Source organism: Indicator indicator, chromosome 15 (assembly GCF_027791375.1).
Source record: "Indicator indicator isolate 239-I01 chromosome 15, UM_Iind_1.1, whole genome shotgun sequence".
In the NCBI taxonomy this organism is placed as follows: Eukaryota; Metazoa; Chordata; class Aves; order Piciformes; family Indicatoridae; genus Indicator; species Indicator indicator.
Window position 1 is genome coordinate 14,579,526 of NC_072024.1, and position 9,830 is coordinate 14,589,355.

The window sequence follows — 9,830 nt, forward strand, 5'->3', positions numbered from 1 at the left end:
AGTGTATTGCTGCAAGGCATAAGACTATGCCTTACATAAGATCTGTTGCCATGGTAATTGTGTCTTTCCCATATGTGCAAGTAATATCAGACAGGTGATTTAGTTTCATAGAGATCAGGGAGGCTGTCTGTGTTCAAAAAGGTCTTTGTAGCTTCTTATTTCAGCTGCTTGGCTTATTCATGTGATGTGGTTAATATATCCTGCAACAACACATTTTAATGCACATCTGCTGTTAGATAGCACGTACTAAAACAAATGAAACTTCCTGAGGTAACAAAATCGAGAGATTCTTACTGTGCTAAAATGGCAGTCATTTTGGAAGGACAGATATCCTTTATTTTAATACAAATACCAGATTTTGAGGAAGCAATTATGAACAGAAGCAGGTAGCCTCTAAATATTTGTAGAAAAACAAACCCATCACATTCCAGAGAACAGTATACAATAACATACCTGTTTTTCTATTGCAGATAGGAAGTGCATTCCAACCTTTATTAGACAGCTCTGCTTTTATGAAGCAGTCCTTTCAACCTTTCAGTTCTGATTCATCAGTGCAAGGGCTGGACATTTCGTAGGATTTAAGCACTTAGGTTTTCTCTTTGTGGATTATCATTGCAACTTCCTTAGGTCGCTTTGAATATCCACTCTATGTTGTCTTCCTCTGTCAGGTGGGATGGAGTAATGATTTCAAGGAGAGCTTGCAGAGCTCACTGAGAACACCTGAAGCAGACAATGTGCTTGAAGTACAAGCTTAACATTCTTCCTTTTAATCTATTGCAGTATGTTCACAAGCCATCACTCTGTTCACTCTTGTGTTTTCTCCTAATTGTTTGGTACTTTGATTATACTTTTCATTAATTATATCTCTGGAATAAGATCAGTATATAGGCACTGGAATGTGTCATGCTCCAGTCAATAGTTTTTACTGGAAATTAGAATTAGGGCCCTCTATCCTGCAGCCTAAAAAACATGTGGTTTTGTTGCACGTTATACTTACCTTTTTCCCTTTCAACTTTTATATGTAACAGAATATTTTTGCTTCAACCTATAGAGGGTTGTAAGATTGTTCAGGTTTTTATTTCCCCCCTCCTTTGAGCAGTGGTTTTAATTTTTTTTTACTTCACTTTTTTTTTTCTCCCCTAAGAAGAATTTAGCTCATTGCTAAGTCAGTAAGATGGCTTGCATTGATACCTTCTCTCATATCCATAACTGTAAATTAACTTAGCTTCCTCGCACTGAAATGACAATAAATGTAACCAGTGCAGTGTTTTTCTGATATAGGTGAACTGTAACCTGCTTGGAGGAACTCTCTTTGATTTCAGTGTGTCCAGGGCTCCTCTTTCATGGTTTGCGCCTCTCTTTATGTCTAAAAGATGTAACCAAAAAAAAAAAAAAACCCACCAACTTTTTTTTCGCTCTGTTTTGGGCACAGAAATACCTTGTTTATCCTGTCCTTCAAAGTAACAAAACCCCAGAAAACAGTTCTTTGTTAAAGAGCTTGCAGGCCACTTTAACTACAGCAAATTTAATTACTGAGAAGTCTTATGTGATCTTGTTCTCTTCTGTAATAGCCTACATACATGTCCTCATACATGGACTCGTTTTTAGAATAAGAGAGTTAAATAAGAGGTTTTGGGATGAATTTTTTTTTTTTTATTCAAGATCAGTGGCATCTCAAGCTGCTGCTTTTCAGCAAGATCAAAGATTCAGTTAAGTCAAGTCTCTGGGAATCTCAGTGTGCAGTGTTATGTATAGCTTGCTAGTGGGATATTCAAAGTACATAGCCTTCAAAATAAAAATGATTCAACCCATCAGTTACAGAAGATGTGTTACCACACACAAAATTAAGATACAATATTTAATGTAATGTGAGAATGCCATCTCTTCTAAAACTCTTCGCTGTGTTCTTGAATGACACCAGATACACTTCAGAACTGGGTTCTTCTGTATGCCCTGTGTCTGATTTTGGTATTATTTCTGTGTCACCATTTGTTTCTGGACTTGCCTAGTTACAGAACTACAATTCTTCAGGATCATATTGTATTGCATTTTGATTATAGCAACAATCTTTTTTTATTTCCCCCCAGCTTTAACAAAAGCAGTTCAGTCTTTAATGTATATAACTAAATGTTATTACAAAAACCATTTTCCTACATGATCACTTTGATCGTGCCTTGCTGCTCTTTGCATCACTCTTAACAACTTCTATTTTGCATCAAACAGAAACTACAAAGGCTTCTGAAAGGATGGATGAATTATTTATCCAAATCCCACAAATCTTTTCTCCATTAAAGTAGTTTGCCCCTATTCCTGTCTGGTCTAGAATATCAGCTTTTATCCTTAACTTGATTTTAAAATTTATTTATTTATTCAATCTTTGTGCTTTTATTTTCTCTTATACCACCCCATGTTTTCAGAATCGCTGTTCCTGGAAGTTACATGATGGTCAGAACAAACTTGACCACTGCTTATTATCTTGGTCTCTGAAATCAATGTTTGGTATTAGAAGTTCATGGCTACTTCATGTTCTTCTAAAGTCTCTTATGTTAACAGTTCAGTATTTACTAGGATCCGTCCTAAGAGGAAAGCAAGTTTTTGCAGGGATTTGAAGATACAGTATTTGACATCCATGTAATTTAAGACCAAATTCAATTATATAATAAAATTGGAGTCTTGGCTAAAGCATATGAATATATCATCTCGCTTCTGTGTTCAGTCAATTACTATGTTTTCCAGATGCAAAAATTATGATGAAATTCTGAGTTATTTATTAGCTTTTAAAATAATAACCAATATTTTATCTCTGGTGGTTGGAATTACTTTCCAGGACTTTCTTTTCTGTTTTCAGTTATTGAGTATCTCTGCTGTTTTGGGAACAAAGTGAACTGTGCTAGTTAGGGACTTGCCCCATATTCCTAGCTGCTGGGACACAGAACACTTACAGTGTATTGTGCTTGCAGATTTGATAATGGAGATTACACAAAAATAGGAATTACTTGATCTTTTTGCCAGTTCTTTGTGTTTAACAACTTGACCAGAGAGGAGGTAACCTTCAAAAATTGTAGTTACCATTCATGGACAGAGGAAGAAGTATTCAGAAAGTTTCTCATTTTTATGTTTCAATTAAACCTTTAGTTAGAGTAACTTCTGTACCATATGGGATTACTTCACTATATTTACACTGGGAAGATAGTTATTTTGTTACCTTTTTGCAACCTGAAGTAAAACATTCCTGGGAAAGGCTTCTTGATTCCCTGCTTCTTGATCAAGGGGTATGAACAAAGAAGGTCTGTCCTCATAAGAGTTGTTGATGTCTGTCTGAAGAAGTTATGTTCCATTTCAACTGTCTGTCAAAAATTAGTCTCACTGTAGCCAATGCTACATCATCCTTGAGGTCCTACATCTGTTGATGCACTATCAGTTTTTGCAAGGACACTTATTTTTGAAGTTATACTATGTTTTTCTTCCCCCTCATAGGGAGGGGGTGTGGATACAAGAAAGATGATTTAATTTTTTTGTGTTTATTGTTGTCTGATGTTTTTGTACAGTATGTCATAGCACATGGGAATTGAACATTTCTAAAGAGATTGATGTACCACCATAGTGGAATATTGCAATTTGGATAGTAACTGTGGTAATTTGCATTGGAAGGCATTGTGTAATCTGCAAAACTGTATTCGGGACCAAATGTGGTGGATGCCCTGGGTTATCAATGAGTACTGCAGTGTGAAAGAAGGCATCTCAGCTTCATGATTTCTCTACTGCAGCTCAGATGTTAGACTGTTCTTAATAGCCTCACAGTTTTGCTTGATTATCATCACTCTATACCAGGAATATTTTGTAATCTGTGTCAGATAATTTGAAGTTGTTTAACTTGGAGTCTAGAAATGGTGCTGGCATCTCCTTGGCTGTGGTCTAGAAAAGGGTACCTCATGCTCAGGAGAACATTAAGTCAGTCTCAAGGTTTGTCTTCTAAATATTTATTCAAGAAGCCCAGCTGTCCTCTTAATGTCATGATAATTCAAATTGGCAAAAATAACAGACTTGAAGATGAGTAATAGTGCACAGTTGTTATGGAAATTAATAGGTGGGTCTGTTTTTAAAAATAAAGAAATAAAGCTTCTGATCCAAAACTTTAATCCAAAAACCTGATGATATTGTTTGGGTATGACTTAATGACTTAAACTGAGCTAACAGTTCATACCTTTATGAAGGAGAAAAATTAGCCTTTTCCCTGTCCTTATTTATATTTGTGCTCTTTTCTACCATTTACCTTCAGTGCTTTTCTTGGGGCAAAAAACAAAACAAAACAAAAAACAACAGCTTACTCAGCTCGCAAAACTAGCAGAAAAGAAATCTGGCAAAAAGAAAGTACTTTTGTGGGTTTTATCTGCTGGTTTACCTGTGTAATGAGATGAGTGCTACAGCTGGAATAAGGTAGCAGGCAAAGACTGCACAGAGAGAGAGGGTACGGTGCCAGTGGAACTGCAAGAAAACAAGAAGGAATTGGAGTACAGGAAAGGAAAATGAGGTTACAAGTGGCAAATTGTTAATTCACCTCAGCTGTTCTCTAAAATCCTATTATTTAAAAATTAATCACCCTTCAAAAATATTTTGTTATTTTTATTAATTCAGATAACTTCTCAGGATTAGGGAGAGTTATACTGAGAGATATGTGTAGGAAATGGTACAAAACACCACAATGAAATGGTTTGGAATTCATACAGCTAGGTAAATATATGAATAGGAAAAGAAAACTCAAAAGGCCCAGGTTTCTTGGGTTTTGTTTTATTTTTTTGTTTTGTCTGGGTTTTGTTTTGTTTGTTTGGCTGGGCTCTTTTTGTTGTCTTGGTTGTTTTTTGGGGTGTGTGTGTTTTGTGTTTCTGTTTGTTTGGTTTGGGTTTTGGTTTTGTTTTCTTTTTTCATTTCCCACCTGAAGAAGTACCCACATACCTGGAAAGCTTGTCTATTGTTGTTTGGCTTGGGGTTTGATTTGATGGTGTTCTTTTTGTTTGTTGTGCCCACCCTCAACCCCCCCATTATATAATTTGGTCTAAAAAACTGTTTTACGCCCAAACTTTGCTTCCTATACTGCAGTTGGAGGGAATGTTTGGAAGAGTAAACTGAGTGACAACTGGCTAGTATTACACATGAGATCAGTTATAGAGTGGGAAAAATTCCTGTTATTTACTGGAATATAATTGCCTTCTTGCTCATAACTAAGCATACAGAAAAAGACTACAAAATGCCATTCTCTCTGAGGATAAATATAGAGTTAGTCATGTAATACAAATGTTCTTATAATAAAATTTAATAAAAAAATAACTACTGTGATGTCTTGGTAAACACTTCGCATTAGAGATTGGTTTCTTAAAAAGAAATTTGTTACTTAATTTTGCAGTCAGTAGAAGTGCTCTGGAGACAAACCCCTGCTCCCACAGTGCCTGTAATTTAAAGAAAAGTATTTTAATTACATTTAATCTTATTTGAACATCATACAAGTGGTTCCAGTCATTTCCTCTCCCTAGATTGGCTCTCTCAATATAGTTTCAGGGACGGATGCTATACATTTCACCCTTTACGGAACTTGACTGGGTGTTTAAAATCCACATTGCTAAATCAGTACAGTCCTTCCCATCTCCTCCTTTTTGCTCTCCCCACGGAATTAGACAAGCTCGACCTACTTTTATGTTGTAAGTATAACTGGTGAGCTGTCGTTTCATCCAGCCTTGCCACACCCTGTGTATTCCCTCACAAGGGACCACCATAGTTCATAATTAGTTTGCGCTGCTGGGTGTGGTAGAGGGATGGGGACACATGAATCCTTCCTCATTTTTCTAGGCAGGGCACCATTAGTCTTGATCCCCAGACCAGTCACCATACCAGTCACCTTTAAAAAATGGATTATCATCCTCCTAATGGAAGCTCATGGAAGGAGTGCTTCTGCCTCAGTGCAAATGCAATTCTTAGAGGGCATCCTTTAGCTGCAGAGTACTTTCTGTAGGAATCAAAAGTTACATTAATTTACTGAAAAGAAAACAATGAAACAAAAACCAAGTTGGCAGATTGTTTCATCTGTTTCCATCCAAAGGGGCAGATAAGAAGGAAAAGCTCCCATAAATACAAGCCAGAGGAGAACTAGTAATTAAGAATTGAATTGTTGCAACTAAGACTAGTTGTCTTCTTAGGTATCACAGTTAAATGCAGACCAAAAAAAAGCCAAGGACTGTTTCAGTTCAGATAGGGAAGAAAAACAGAAGCAGGCAGACAGACAGACATTCGAGGTCCATTATTTCTTGGCATGCTGATGTTTTATCAAAAAATCATTGTGTTATTTGATTGTACATTTTTTTACAATTTGGCAAAATATTTTGACTTTTAGTGGGAAAACAGTCACATTAAGATATTAGGAGGTAATTGAGATGTGGGTACAGACTTTTCAAAATATTTCTGTATAATCACAGATTCTACATTTCTGCCCAAAGGCAGTTAAAATGTGTTGGCAAAGATCATGTTGAAATGAATCTTAAACAAAACAACAAAAACACCAACTCAGATCTTGGAACAACCTATTTGTGGGTTTTCTTCTTTAGGCAGAGCTCAACTTTAATTGATGATTTTCTGTTCTATTGAACTCCTTAAAACCTACTACTTCAGTAGCTGAAGATAGTTCTCTCCATGGGGTTTTCCTTATTTAAATGTTTAGATTAAATGTTTCAGTTTCTTTTGCTCCTACTTAGCATAATAATTTCTTAACTGTTTTTTTTTTAAGAAAAAAAAGGTTTGTTTTTTATTCTTTTGCCATTGTATTTTGGATCCCTTGAGAAATCTTTAATCAAGTGCATTTTAATTTTAAAATTACTCTGATCAAAGCTGTATGAATCTCAAAGATAAGCATAAGCTGCAAAGGAATTCTAGCTGCATATGAAGATATTTTTAAGGTTCAAACCCTAAATATTTTAAAGGACTTTGCCATGCAGGCAGATGCTTTTGCATTAATTACTTTAGTATTAGGTTTCGAATGTGTGAAGGAAGTAACTAAAGGCTTTGGTGTGAACAAGACAATCATGGAAAAACTCTGTCAATGAACTTCCATCCTGAACCAGGTCAGCAGTCATAGATACCTTTCTTGAGCAGGACTTTCCAGAGTTAGTTATTTCTCCCTGACAGACTAAAATGTGCCTTTGGCCCATGTAAATTAAAACCCAAGCAAACAAACAAAACAAACCCACAAAAACCCTGTTCCAGGAATGGCAAATCTGATGCACTGGTCTACTGTGTAATCTTGTCACTTATATTGCTTTTTCCCTAACAGTTTCTTTTTTGAAAGTAGCTTACAGTTCAGATCTAATTTTCATAGTGTTAGTGTAGATATGTAGTCTAAGCATAACTTTTTTTCATGAGTGGACTCACTGGCTCGAGAAGATTCCATAGTGGTATCACTGAAGCCTTTGTTTCTCTGCTGTATAACTGGAATTCACTAAGGGAGCCTTTCAGCCACCAGTTTATGGACTGACATTTGGCTCTGCTTGGGCATGCATGCACACACACACAATGCAGTCACTATTGATGGACACTCACTTTGCAGTCTAAAGTAATGTAGAAATGAAATGTAAATGGAAATTAGTACTAGCTTTGTAAGATCATTCAGAATGGACTCCAACTGTTTGATACGTAAGGGACTCTATGCCATAACTCAACTGACATAGTTTCAATTATGAATGCACAAAACATTCTACAGACATTTTCAGTTTTCTGGAAGAGAAAATTGTTTGAAATTTGTGCCACTGTGTTATTCTGTCAGACAAGATGATACTTATAAAATTAGGTGCTATTAATCAATTAACTTTGGGTGTAAACTTCAGTTCTAAAACTGTATTTACACTCCTCTGTAAAAGGATAGTAACAAACATCCAAAGAGTCTAATGAATCCTGGTTTAGATGTTCATTGAAGTCTGCATTGTAGATGCAAGATGCTTTGAAACTTACTGATATGAAGGTCTTGCCAGTTTTCAAGAATCATATTTCTTTTAATGCAGATTTTTCTCTTGTTTCTCAAGAATGTGTACTCAAGCTGAAGTGCACTGGCCTGGTTAATGGACAGATGACAAATGTCTTTTGACATTTTTTTAATGTATATAAACTGAAGTTTACTATTTCAGTCCCCAAACTGGTACACTCTTCTTCTGTGTGAAGTGCTCTTTATGCTGTGAAGCATGTTACAGGATTTAGAATGCTTTGAGGACAAACCCTGAAGGCATTTTACCTGTCTGATTTAAGTGAAGCTGAATTTTAAAATTATGTTAGCATACACATTCATAAACAACCATACACAGATGGTATTTGAAATCAAGACTTCTTGGGCTTAAATGGTTACACAGCAGCTGCAGCATTCTCAGGAGGTTCTTGACCATTTTATACACCTGTGTGTATTGGTGTTTCGATGTGTGTGCACTGTGAGAAACTGTTCAACATTATCAGGTGCTCAGGGGGATGTCCAGACTTGCAAAAATGAATGCACATTTATGTGAATGAAATAATTGTTCATAGCTTCAGAAATCCTCAAGTAAGACAAGTAGTCTTCAAATAAAACACTACATACTTTTCATATTTTTTTTAAATAGGAAGCCGCATCAAAGATTGATTTAATCCAATACCAGATCTGTACTGGTGGTCAGCAGTAGATGCTTAGGGAACACTACATAACAGAAATAGCCTGTCATGATGTTTCTCTAAAAACACTCTCCCAGTAGCGAAGAACTTAGCAGCAGCATACTGTGACAAATACTTCCACTATATATAACACAAAAATCATACATAATGTGAAGAATTAGTTCCTTTTCTGCAACCATCCATTTTAATCTTGCACTCTTTTCCCCCCTCTAGTTGAATGCAGTGAAAAAATCAATGTTTTCTCTGTCACACGTTTTTAGATCTCTATCACACCAGCTCTGATTTCTCTCTTATATTTCTTTCTGATTTCTCTCTGTCCTATAAAAGAGTTCTGCACAGCAGGCAGCAGGATAACATCTCTAGCTTTATTGCAGTTGCTCTTAAAAAAAGCCCTAGGAGGAGTGTGAGTGGCATTGCGTGTTTGGGATGTTGAAGTCCAAGGAAAGTGTCCAAATGAGGACTGTGCCTGCCATTTGACTAAGCTTATTCTAAGGACATTGTGCTCTGATTAACCTCCAGGGAAATAAATGCTTGTAAAGCAACATCCATCAACCAATCTGCCTTTAACCCCAGTTAATTCTTTCAAACTCTGTTAAGGTATTCTTGGTTGTGTTGCTTTCCTTTGGCTGAAAATACCCTTCCCTTTCCTCCTCCCCCTATCCAGCTTCCTACTTAGTTTCCTTTTCCTTGTCTCCCAGGTACTCTTTTTGTCAGATTGATCCTGTATTGTAGAATGGGCCCCTACCACTTCCTCTCTCTTTTCAGGAAATTTTCACCACCTTTGGCCTAACGGTAGACATAAAACAGAATTCGTGCCTGGCAGCACAGATGCAGAAAAGAATAATAGTGATGCTGTATGTTGTGGCAGCATAACATGACACAGCATTCCTTCTCTGATTAGCAGGAGCACACAATGTAGGTGTCACTGCTGTTCATAGGACTGCAGGCTCTGTTAGGACGAGACTGCCGTGACCCTAGAGCTCCTGATAGGTACCAGGAAGCCCTGCACTGCTGTCAGGTACTTGATGTCTGCAAAGCCTGCCGCTAGCGGAGCCGCAGGTACCTGTGGGCAGCAGCAGGAAGGCGGGGGTCACCTTGTTGCTGTGACGGAGGAAAGCCCCAGCAGCGAGGCGAGGATGCGGGCGGCGATGTGGGGG